This window comes from Jaculus jaculus, chromosome 16 (assembly GCF_020740685.1).
Source record: "Jaculus jaculus isolate mJacJac1 chromosome 16, mJacJac1.mat.Y.cur, whole genome shotgun sequence".
Taxonomy (NCBI): domain Eukaryota; kingdom Metazoa; phylum Chordata; class Mammalia; order Rodentia; family Dipodidae; genus Jaculus; species Jaculus jaculus.
In genome coordinates, this window is record NC_059117.1 from 76,456,140 (window position 1) to 76,469,331 (window position 13,192).

Below are 13,192 nucleotides of genomic sequence, written 5' to 3' on the forward strand. Positions count from 1 at the left end.
CGGGACTTCAGGCTGGATGAAGAGCCAGGCTAAGGCTCGCTGCTTATAAAGCCACTGGTAACAGGAATGACTGGATTCCTGTTGGGCACTTTCACTTCTCTGAGGAACTCATGATCATGAGTTTCAGTCCCCAAGGAAACAAAGATAATGGGTTATTCTTTTGGGACCCCCCCCTCCCAACATACAGATTTTTGTCACCCTGCTTAAAAAAAGTGACAGGTTTAATTTCGACACCAGCCTCCACAGTCATTCATAATCTTGACAGGAGCCAGCTCTGACCTCGGGCAGTTCCTCTGTGGTCCTGTGCCTGGAGCCTTTCCTGACAGTTGGTGGACTTGCGGATGGCCCATCCAGGGGGCCCCTGAGGTGGTGGGGCCATCTGCTGGGGACGAAGAGGCAGCAGGCAGGGGAGATCTAAGTGGCTCAAATTGGGTGACAACTGTGTGCACCTGTCGCATTCCCGCTTCCACACAGCGCTTGTCTGACCATCCTGACGGGTGCAGATTAAGGTTGTAGAGTTTATCACAGGCAGTTCTTCCATGAGAACAGAACGGGAAATGACAGTAGCTTAGCCTAGCCTTGGGGTCCCCTCATATCTCCTCTAAAAGGACTGAGTTGGGCTGTATCCATGGAGGAAGTGCCCGTGAATTGCAGTGTGGGTCAGGCAGCATCCTGGCCATACATGCCCAGGATTTATAAGAGGTACCCATACACCGTACATGAGAGGGTTTCCTGAGACCACATCGTGAATTCTAGGTCAGCCTGGGCTAGAGCAAGACCCAAACTAGACAGAAAAAAAAAAAAAAGTCAAAGGTCACTGTTCTCAGCTCACAGAAATCTACAGGGCGGGGCTCCCTTCATTGGTCACCACTCGCTTCTCTCCAGGGTTTTCTTCTGAAGGCCCCGTGACATACCTGGTCTTGTTTGCCCCAGATGATCTGTGTCGGAACCTTGTCTTGTCCATGTTCTGGTGCAAAGAGTATCTGGACTTCTCACTGACGATTTCCAAAAATACTTGTTGGAAAAGGAAACAGAGTGAGTGTGTGTAGGTTGTGACGGTGGGGACCACAGAAATCAAGTCCAGACCACCCCTGCCTCTTGTCAGGGACCCCGCGAACATTCAATTTGGCTAAGGTTTGATAAACCCAAGGCGGGGCCTGGGAGGATGGCTCGGTGGGTAAGGCGCTTGCCCCGTCAGCATGAGGTCCTGAGTGCCCACATAAATGCCAGGCGCAGTGTCACATGCCTACTGTCCCAGCACTGGGGAGGTGGAGACAGGGAATCCCTGGGACTTGCTGGCTAGCTAGACTGGCCAAATCAGGTCTTGATTTAGCAAGGAAACCTGTCTCAAAAAAGTAAGACAAAGAGCAATGGAGGAGGACACCAGATGTCGCCCTCTGGTTTGCACACACATACACACACACACACACACACACACACACACACGTGTGCCCACATTAGAACGCACATACACGTGCCAAAACAAGCCATGAAGAGCCACTTACACTTCCGGTAGAAGTTGTTGTGAGGGATGCGGACATCGACCAGGCCTTGCAGAATCTGAGGATAAATGACCCAGAGTGAGCAAGCAAGGTGCCTAGTGTCCTCTGGCCTGTCCCGGCTCTGGACACCAAAGGAAAGAAAGTCCAGCAATGTCCTGCACCACCCAGGGCTGGTCTCGCAGATCTCCGGGATATAGGGTACAACGCAGTACGCCAGGAGGCTCTTTCTGTTTTGTTTTGCGGACCAGGGAAGAACCAGGGCATTGCTGTGAAGCCAGAGGTCCACCCCGAGCGGAAGACCTGTGACCGCACGGAAGAGCTCGGGAGGGCAAGAGATGCCGCGTGGGTATGGTACCTGCTGGGGCACCTTGAAGTGCACGTAGGAGCAGAGCTGCAGCATCTCGCTCATCTCCTCCGGGGTGGATGGGATCAGGGGATTTTCTGCATGGAGGCCAAGTCCTGCAGCTCTTTGAGCCGCTGTACAAACTGATTATCAGTTGAATATTGCAGCCCTGTGGGACACAAACCAGGAGAGCTTGACAACACCGCTGCTTTCTTACTACCTCCCTTATTCATTTTTATTTTTGGTTCTTTTCGAGGAGGTTTTCACTGTAGGCCAGGCTGACCTAGAACTCATTCTAAAGTCTCAAGCTGGCCTTGATCTCATGGCAATCCTTCTGCCTCTGTCTCCCAAGTGCTGGGCTTAAAGGTGTGTGCCACCACCACACTTGGGTAATCCCTATTTTAGTTATGAATTTTTATGGTTTTTAAAAAATCTTTTAATTTTATTTATCTATTTGAGGAAGGAGGCTGAGAGAGAATGGGCACACCAGGGCCTCTAGCCACTGCAAATGAACTCCAGATGCATGTGGTCCTAGGAATTTGAACCTGGCTTCTTAGGCTTTGCAGGCAAGTGCCTTAACCACTAAACCCACTTTCTATTTATTTATTTATTTATTTTTGTTTTTTGAGATAAGGCCTCACTCTAGCTCAGGCTGACCTGGAATTCATTATGTAGTCTCAGGCTGGCCTTGAACTCACGGTGATTCTCCTACCTCTGCCTCCTGAGTGCTGGGATCAAAGGTGTGTGCCACCACACCTGACCCTCTTTTTATTTTTTGAGACAGAACTTCATTACACAAGGTAACCTCAATCCTCCTGCCTTAGCCTTCAAAATGCTGGGATTATAGGCATGTTCCACCACACCTGGTCTAACCCTTATTTTATTTTATTTTTAAATTTTTATTTATTTAAGAGAGAAAGAGGCAGATAGAGAGAGAAAGAAAATGAGAGAATGGATGTGCCAGGGCCTTCAGTTTCTGCAAACAAACTCCAGATGCACGTGCTACCTTATACATCTCACATACATAGGTACTGGGGAATTGAACTTGGGTCCTTTGGCTTTGTAGGCAAGTGCCTCAACTGCTAAGTCATCTTTCCTACCTATAACTCCTATTTTATACAGGAAAGTTCAGTAGCAATTTAAAGTTAACACATTTAAGTTTCTTAAATTATGAAGTTCTTTGTAATTGGTACTGTTATCCTTAATCAAAGTAAAAATCATATTCTAAGAAATGCAGAAAAAAAAAAAACCCATCAACTCAACATGGAGCCTAACGTGGTGGTGCCCACCTATAACCTCGCACTCAGGAGGCAAGGCAGAAGGTTCATGAGTTCAAGGGCAGCCTGGGCTACATCACAAATTCTAAGCAAGCCTAGACTATTTTTGAAAGAGAAAAAATAAGATTTTAGGGGGCTGGAGAGATGGCTTAGTAGTTAAGCGCTTGCCTGTGAAGCCGAAGGACCCTGGTTTGAGGCTTGATTCTCCAGGACCCACGTTAGCCAGATGCACAAGGGGGCGCACATGTCTGGAGTTCATTTGCAGTGGCTGGAAGCCCTGGCGTGCCCATTCTCTCTATCTATCTATCTATCTATCTGCCTCTTTCTCTCTGTGTCACTCTCAAATAAACAAATAAAAATGAACAAAAAAAAATTTTTTTAATTTAAAAAATTAAAAAAAAAGATTTTAGGGGTAATTTCTCCCACTATATCCATAGACCAGAAATATTGGAAACTCATAAGAAATGTAAGAACTAGGGCTGGAGAGACGGCTTAGTGGTTGAGGCACTTGCCTGTGACGCCTAAGGACCTAAGGTTTGATTCCCCAGAACCCACATAAACCAGATGCACAGGGTACTGCATGTGTCTAGAGTTTGTTTGCAATGGCTCCCATTTTCTTTCTTTCTCTCCCCTTCCCCCCCCCACCTCTTTCTTTCTGTCTATCTATCTCAAATAAATAAATAATATAATAAAATAAATTTAATAAGAAATGCAAAAAACAAACAAACAAAAAGAAATGCAAGAACTAGTCAGGCATAGTGGCACACACCTTTATTCCCAGCACTTGGGAGGCAGAGGTAGGAGGATCTCTGTGTGTTTGAGTCTACCTTGGGCTATAGAGCAAGACTCTACTAGAAAGAAAGAAAGATAGAAAGAAAGAACTCAGCAGTTAAGGCACTTCCCTGGAAAGCCTAATGACCCTGGTTCATTTCCCCAGTACTCACATAAAGCCAGATGCACAAAATGGCACATGCATCCTTGCAGCAGTCAGAGGCCCTGGCATATTCATTCTTGCTCTCCCTTCTCTCTCTGTCTCTCTCCTCACAAATAAATAAATAAACAAGTATATTTAAAGAGCTAAAAAAATAGGGCTGGGGCTGGAGAGATGGCTTAGCAGTTAAGCGCTTGCCTGTGAAGCCTAAGGACCCCGGTTCGAGGCTCAATTCCCCAGGACCCATGTTAGCCAGATGCACAAGGGGGCGCAGGCGTCTGGAGTTTGTTTGCAGTGGCTGGAGGCCCTGGTGCCCCCATTCTCTCTCTCTCTCTCTCTCTCTCTCTCTCTCTCTCTCTTTTTCTCTCTGTCGCTCTCAAATAAATAAACAACAACAACAAAAAATTTTTTTAGGGCTGGAGAGATGGCTTAGTGGTTAAGCGCTTGCCTGTGAAGCCTAAGGACCCCGGTTCGAGGCTCAGTTCCCCAGGTCCCACGTTAGCCAGATGCACAAGGGGGCGCACGCATCTGGAGTTCGTTTGCAGAGGCTGGAGGCCCTGGCACGCCCATTCTCTCTCTCTCCCTCTATCTGTCTTTCTCTCTGTGTCTGTCGCTCTCAAATAAATAAATAAAAAATTTTTGAAAAAAAAATTTTTTTTAAATAGGGCTGGAGAGATGGCTTAGCTGTTAAGGTGGTTGCCTACAAAACCAAAGAACTCATGTTCAAATTTCCAGGTCCCACTTAAGCCAGAAGCAATGACACAAGCACACAATGTCACACATGCACACAAGGGGGCACACGCATCTGGATTTTGTTAAAATATCAAAATAATAGAGAACCTTCTCTTTTCAGATGGCAGTGACCTTGGGATGACTCAGGAGGCATCATGGTGCTGAGAAGAAATGACAGAGGAGTGCTCAGCACTGCAATATCTCAACCTCCAAGGCTCAGGGTCCATTGCAGAAGAGGTGGTAGAAAGAATATAAGAGCCAAAGGAAGGGTAGAACTCCTTACAATGTGCTCCCTCCAGACACAAAATGGCCTGGATATCCATGACCTCGCAATGCCTGACACTACCTACACAAGGCCACCATAATAGGAAGAAAAGATCAAAATAAAAGAGAGACTGATTGAGAGGGGGAGGGCATGGGATGGAGAATGGAGTTTCAAAGTGGGGAGGGAGGGAATTACCTTGGGATATTGTTTAGAATTATGGAAGTTGTCAATAAAAAATATTTTAAGAAATAGCCAAAAATAAATAATCAAAAGAATCGAGCTTTTCTCATGGTTTAAGGTGATGCAAAGTGCAAGGCACGGAGCCACGTCAGGGAAGGGCCTCGTGCTGTTTCAGCTCATGTTGGAGAGACGGGAAGAGAAGCAGGCATGGGAAAGACAAACCAGTGCATGACCTGGACGTATAATCACCTGTACTCCTTCTTGTTTGTTTGTTTTTCGAGGTAGGGTCTCACTCTAGCCCAGGCTGAGGAATTCCCTATGTAGTCTCAGGGTGGCCTTGAACTCATGGCGATCCTCCTACCACTGCCTCCGGAGTGCTGGGATTAAAGGAATGTGCCACACCCCACCCCTCCCTTTTTTTGTGTGTGATAGAGTCTTACTATGTAGACCAGTCCATTTCCAGACCGACACCCTCCTGCCTCTGCCTCTTGTGTGCTGGGATTAGAGACACGCGCCACCCAATCTGGCTTAATAACTTCTTTGCGTGTGTCCTGCGGGCATCCTCTTGTGTGTGTGTTCACAGGACCGATGTCTCAAGGCTGCATGTTATAAGTGACACTAGTCTGCATCCAATTCTGGTTTGGGGACACCTTTGGAACAGGTTCTGCCTTCCCAGGGGAATTCCCATGCCAGGACAGGGCCTCCCGCCTGGAGAGTCACTTGTGAGTCACTGTTTGGTTAAGGTCTCACACCTGCTCAAATGTGCTTCCCTTCTGCTGCCTTTGAACTGGCCTGGCTGCCATTGGGTTGGTGGATTGAGACCTGAAGCATGCTGACCCAGAAGGGAGCTGCTCCCAGGACATGCCACTCACTCCGTGGGCTCACCCACTCTCAGCCAGCGCCCCAGGCTCACATGCTCCTGGCTGTGAAAGCTATGAGAATGAAAACAGACTTGTTTACCTTAACAAACAAACAAAAAACCAGCTGGGTGTGGTGGCACACGCCTTTAATTGCAGCACCAGGAAGACAGAGGTAGGAGGATCACTTTGAGTTAGAGGCCAGCCTGGGGCTTCCAGAGTTCTAGGTCAGCCTGGACTAGAGTGATACCTTGTCTTAAAAGAAAAGAACCATGTGCACCAGCTGACAGAAAGCTGGAAGAAGCCATTCTGCATGCAGTTCAATGGGAGAAAGAGAAATCACCAGTGAAGATACTCAACAGTGGACACTGCAAGCCTTGTATTTGGCCAGCCAGGCCAAATGAGCCAACAGGTACAATAGTGGCACGTCTGTCATGGTGGAAACCAACTCCCCTCCAATTGGACTGGAGGCCCACTCCATGGGAAGGAATACATCCCTGATACTGAAAACTTAAAACAGGGGTAGTCATGAACCCTAGGGGTATAACCTCTGCTGATGTCTGGATAAATGTAGATACCATGCTTATCAAACTGCCCAGTAAGCACTTCTCTTAATGTTCATACCCTTATATTAATGCTACTCTCACTTTTGGTTGAGAATCTTCTCTTTTCAGATGGCAGTGACCTTGGGACAACTCAGAAGGTATCATGTGATGGAAAGAAATGACCGTACTGCTCAGTACTGCAATATCTGTATCACACCTTCCAAAGCTCAGGGTCTAATGCAGAAGAGGTGGCGGAAAGAATGTAAGAGCCAAAGGAAGGGCAGGACTCCATACAACATGCTCCCCGCAGACACAAAATGGCCTGGATTTCCATGGACTCACAGTGCCTGACACTACCTGCATAAGACCATCATAAGAGGAGGAAAAGATCAGGACATCAAAATTAAAAGAGAGACTGATTGAGATGGGGAGGGGGTATGATGGAGAGTGGAGTTTCAGAGGGGTAAGTGGGGGGAGGGAGGGTATCAACATGGGGTATTTTTTATACTCATGGAAGTTGTTAATAAAAAAAATTAAAAAAAGAAAAGAAAAAGTATTACTTCTAATCAGGCATGGTGACACATGCCTGTAATACCAAGGGAGATAGGCCACTCAGTAAAGGGCTTGCCTTGCAAGCATGAGGGTCCGCGTTGGAGCTGCAGAACCCATATAAAGTGCTGGGTGCTGTGGCCTGGGCCTATACAATGCCAGGGTTGGGGAAGTGGCAGCACAAGGCCCCCTGAGGCTCACTGGGCTGCCGGTCTCACCCATGGAAAGCTTCACACCAGTGAGACACCCTGACTCATAAAAGGTGGAAGGGTGGGGGGCTGGGCAGCTGGCGAGATGGCTTAGTACTTACTTAGTAACCTTTACTTAGTGAAAAATTTGCTACGCAAGCATGAGGAGCTGCGCTCAGATGTCCCAGCACCTACGTAAAAGCTGGGCTTAGCAGCTCAGGCCTGTCATCCCAGCCCTGGGGAGGCAAAGACGGAGGCTCTCTGGGGCTTGATGACCAGCTAGTCCAGCAGAGTCAGTGAGCTCCAGGTTCAGTGAGAGACTCTGCCTCAAAAATAATGCTCTTTGGTTGGTTTCTTCTTTTTTTAACATTAAAAAATTTATTTATTTATTTATGAGAGAGAGACAGAATGGGTGCACCAGGGCCCCCCAGCCACTGCAAATGAACTCCAGACACATGGGCCACCATATGCATCTGGCTTGCATGTATACTGGGGAATTGAACCTGGGTCCTTAGGGTTCATAGGCAAGCACCTTAACCGCTAAGCCATCTCTCCAGTCCTCTTTAGTTGATTTCTAATTGCTGTTATTCCACAGCCTATCCTATGTTGTTCCAAGGGAAACTGTCCCTCAGATGGTCACATGCAGAAGGTCAAACAGCAATCACTGAATGTCAGTATAAAGAGCCTTTAAGTCATAGCTGATCCTGTGTCTAAGAGTTACCCAGATGTCCTGGTTGAAGTTAAGAAATTCAGGGGTTGAAGAGATGGTTCAGTGGATAGAATGATTGATGTGCAAACATGAGGACCTGAGTTTGGATTCCCAGTACCCACATAAATGCCAGGAGGGCGTGGTGGCTGCCTCATCTCAGCACGCTGGAGGAGGGTCCCCGGGGCAAGCTGGCCATGAGGTTAGCCGAATGGGTGAGCTCTGGGGTCAAGTGAAAGGCCATGCACTGCATAAACCGGACAGTGTTGGCACTTCCTATGATCCCAGAACCTGGGGTGTGGAGGCAGGAGGATCAGAGCTTCCAGATCATCCTTGGCTACGTATTGAGTTCAAGGCCAGCCTGGAATACATGTGACCCTGATTACAAATAAAAAATAGGGCTGGGGAGATTGGCTTAGTGGTTAAGGTGCTTGCCTACAAAGCCAAAGGACTCAAGTTCAATTCCCCAGGACCCACGCAAACCAGATGCTTGAGGTGGCGAATATGTCTGGAGTTCATTTGCAGCAGATGGAGACCCTGGTGTGCCCATTCTCCTTCACCCTGCCCCCCTTTCTCTCAAGTAAATAAAATATTAAGATAAAAAATAAAAAGAAGTTGGGCATGGTGGCACACACCTTTAATCCCAGCATTCGAGAAGCAGAGGTAGGAGGAACACTGTGAGTTCGAGGCCAGTCTGAGACTACAGAGTGAATTCCAGGTCAGCCTGGGCTACAGTGAGACCCTACCTCAAAAAGAAAATCAATTAAAAAATATAATAAAACAAAAACATGAAAAGACTTAGGAAGTGCACAGTTCAGCCCAGGGCACACCAATCCAGGCTCTGTGGTCTGTTTCCTGATCACAGCACCCTCTTGTGGCCACCCTGGGAAGGCCACCTTGTTACCAACAGGCTGCTTTCAGGATCGCCATTTAAGTTTATACCGTCTTTGGGTTTTTTGTTTTCTTTTCTTTCTTTCTTTTAAGGTACGGTCTTGCTCTAGCCCAGGCTGGCCTGGAATTCACTATGTAGTCTCAGGGTGGCCTCAAACTCACAGCGATCCTCCTACCTCTGCCTCCCTAGTGCTGGGATTGGAGGTGTGTGCCACCACCCCTGGCTATGCCATCTCTTAACTAGACTTGTTTTGCTAAAGACAAAAGGTGACATGTGCCCTGTATCCACACTTAAGTTGAGAGTGACTAGTAATTTTTCCTAATATTTAAATTGCCTGAGGACATTGTATACAGCCAAGTTAATTTCTCCCTTTTTCAGGCTTTGGGATCAAATTTGTCTCAATTGCAGGAGTACATCTGACAAGTAAAATACTAGAACCGAGAGGGGAATTAGCACAGAGATCCTGAGAATCAAAAGTTACCCCTTCTTTCCAACCAGTCTCTCCTCTATTCTGATGCCATCACTTCCCCTCACACGGTGCAGGTCTGTGTAGTGGTGTCAGCCACTGTGAGGTCAGGAACGTCACGGCCACTTTGTGTCTGGAAGACAGCACTGTAAGCACTCCTCCCTTCCTTTGGCTGTCACATTCTTTCTGCCACCACTTCTGCAATGTTTCTTGAGCCTTGGAGAGTGGGAAAGTGATGTCTCACTTAACTGTCATTTCTTCTCGGCACTTTGATGAGTTTTGAATCCCCCTTGTGGTCACCATCTGAATGGAGACACTTCTCCACGGACTTGTGAAGATATTTCCTCTCTGATGTGCTATGCAGACTTTTTTTTTTTATTATTGTCATTCTCAAAAGCTGCGACATTAGCTTTATGCTGATCAAGCTGCTAGCTCCTTAGCTGTCACCATGCTGGAAAGCACTATGTGAGCTGCTTGGGGACACAAGTCACCAAAAGCATAAGTGAGCAGAGGACTCCTTTGCAAGCTACAAGATCAACCAGCCAGGCAAAATGAAGCCATGGGTGTAATAGTGGCACACGGGCTAGGAGGGAAATAACTGCTCTCTGACTGGCATCAGTCCCTAGTACTGAGAACCGTGTCAGAAGCCCATGGATTGGAAGGTCATAGACCCTAGAGGGAAGTATCCACTGTTCTTTGGCCAAAAGGAGAGGCTGTATCCACCAAGTCTTCTAACTGTCTATGTCATCCCCTTTGATAGACGCTGCTCTCAGTCTTAGACACAGAGCCTGCTTTTTGCAGATGGTGGTGAACACTGGAGAGACCCAAGACCCAGCAGTCTGACAAGAAGAGAAAGTTGAGTCTTCCAGGACCTGGGAAGCGTTGCGGAGGCTGTGGGGGATCAAATGTGAGTGCTGCTCTCACTGATAGTCTAGCAGTGGACACTGAGGAGACCCCCAAACTCGCCACAGCAGAAATTCAGAGGCTGGTCAGAACTCAGCGCTGAAGGAGACTTTGAACATGCACTCCAAGCCTTGGGCAACATTGTGGATGTGGGGAAGGAAAGAATGCAGAAACCACAGGGTAAACAAGTCTGTTTTCATTCTCATAGCTTTCACAGCCAGGAGCATGTGAGCCTGGGGCGCTGGCTGAGAGTGGGTGAGCCCACGGAGTGAGTGGCATGTCCTGGGAGCAGCTCCCTTCTGGGTCAGCATGCTTCAGGTCTCAATCCACCAACCCAATGGCAGCCAGGCCAGTTCAAAGGCAGCAGAAGGGAAGCACATTTGAGCAGGTGTGAGACCTTAACCAAACAGTGACTCACAAGTGACTCTCCAGGCGGGAGGCCCTGTCCTGGCATGGGAATTCCCCTGGGAAGGCAGAACCTGTTCCAAAGGTGTCCCCAAACCAGAATTGGATGCAGACTAGTGTCACTTATAACATGCAGCCTTGAGACATCGGTCCTGTGAACACACACACAAGAGGATGCCCGCAGGACACACGCAAAGAAGTTATTAAGCCAGATTGGGTGGCGCGTGTCTCTAATCCCAGCACACAAGAGGCAGAGGCAGGAGGGTGTCGGTCTGGAAATGGACTGGTCTACAAAGTAAGACTCTGTCTCAATAAATAAATAAATAAGTGGTTATAAGTCCAGGTCATGCACTGTTCTGTCTCTTTCAGAACATGACTGCTTCTCTTCCCGTCTTTCTATCGTGAGCTGAAACAGCACGAGGCCCTTCCTTGACGCGGCTCCCTGCCTCGGCCTTTGCATCATCCTGAACCATGAGGAAAGATCAATTCTCTTATGTTTTGGCTTCTTAAGAATGTTTGTTTGTTTGTTTGTTTGTGAGCAGAGAGAGAAGAGAAACAGACAGAGAGAATGGCATGACAGCCTCCAGCCATTGCAAAAGAACTCCAGATGCATGTGCCACTTGGTGCATCTGGCTTTATGTGAGTACTGTGGAAATAAATCAGGGTCATCAGGCTTTGCAGGCAAGTGCCTTAACTGCTGAGTTCTTGCATCTCTTTCCTTCCCTTCCCTTCCCTCCTCCCTCCCTCCCTCCCTTCTTTCTTCCTTTTTCAAGATGGAGTCTTGCTCTATAGCCCAGGGTGGCCTAGAACTCACAGAGATCCTCCTATCTTTTCTCATTATTCTGTCATTCCAATAATTTCTGCACTAAGTATCCAAAGATGAAACTTTTCCACTATGGGAGGATTAAAAAATTAAACAGTTGGGGCTGGAGAGATGATTCATCCATTATGGTGCTTGCCAGCAAATCCTAACAACCCAGGTATGGTTCTCCAGTACCCACTTAAAGCCAGATGCACAAGGTGTGAATGCATCTGGAGTTTGTTTGCAGGGGCTGGAGGCCCTGGTACACTCAATCTCTGTCTGTCTTCATCTCTCTGTCTGCCTGTCTCTGCTTGCAAATAAATAAATAAAATTAAAAATGAAAAAGAGGGGCTGGAGAGATGGCTTAGCGGTTAAGCGCTTGCCTGTGAAGCCTAAGGACCCCGGTTCGAGGCTCGGTTCCCCAGGTCCCACGTAAGCCAGATGCACAAGGGGGCATACGCATCTGGAGTTCATTTGCAGAGGCTGGAAGCCCTGGCGCGCCCATTCTCTCTCTCTCCCTCTATCTGTCTTTCTCCCTGTGTCTGTCACTCTCAAATAAATAAATAAATAAAAATGAACAAAAATATTTTTAAAAAAATAAAAATAAAAAAAAACGAAAAAGAAAAATTAAATAATGAACGAGACTTACCTTTGGTTTTGCTGATTTTTCCCACCCTCTGAGCTCACTGTCATTCCACACCCTGTGGCCACATAGCTGTCAGGATCTTGAACCATCACTGTAAATCTTGGGCTTAAATCACTTGAACTCCATTAGCCACTGTTTGATCTAAGCTATTGTGACTTCTCTAACTGTGGTCAGGAGGGTGACCAATCATATCATGCTGTGTTGGCAGCTTCTGAACACTAGACTTTCAATTGTAAATCATAATGAGTCCCAAGGGAGCTGAAGAGATGGCTCAGTCATGAAGGTGCTTGTCTGTAAAGCCTAAGGACCCAGGTTTGATTCCCCAAGTACTCACATAAAGCCAGAGGTGCATGTGTCTGGAGTTCATTTGCAGTGGCTAGAGGCCCTGGCGCATCCATTCTCTCTCTCTCCATCTCTCCTTCTTGCTCTCTCATAAATAAATGAATTAAATTAAATGTTTTTGAAAAAAAAAGAGTCCTTAGGGGTGAGGGATAAGCTCCATTGGTAAAGTGCTTACTTTGTACATGTGAGGGGCTGAGCTTAGATCCTATAACCACATAACAGGAAGGAGGCAGAGGCAGGAGGATTGCTATGAGTTTGAGGCCAGCCTGGAAGTACAAAGTGAGTACCAGATGAGACCCTACCTCGAACGAAAAAAAAATGCTGGGCTGGAGAGATGGCTTAGTAGTTAAGGCACTTGTCTGCGAAGCCTAAGGACCCAGGTTTGATTCCTCAGGACCCATGTAAGCCAGATGCACAAGGTGACACATGCATTTGGAATTCATTTGCAACAGCTGAAGGCCCTGGCATACCCATTCTCCTCTCCTCTCCTCTCCTCTCCTCTCCTCTCCTCTCCTCTCCTCTCCCATCCCTCCCTCCCTCCCTCCCTCCCCCCTCCCTCCCTCCCTCTCTCTCTCTCTCTCTCTGTATCATTGCAAATAAATAAATAAAATGCTGGGCATGGTGGTGTGCACCTATAAGCCCAGCACTGGGGAGGCAGAGA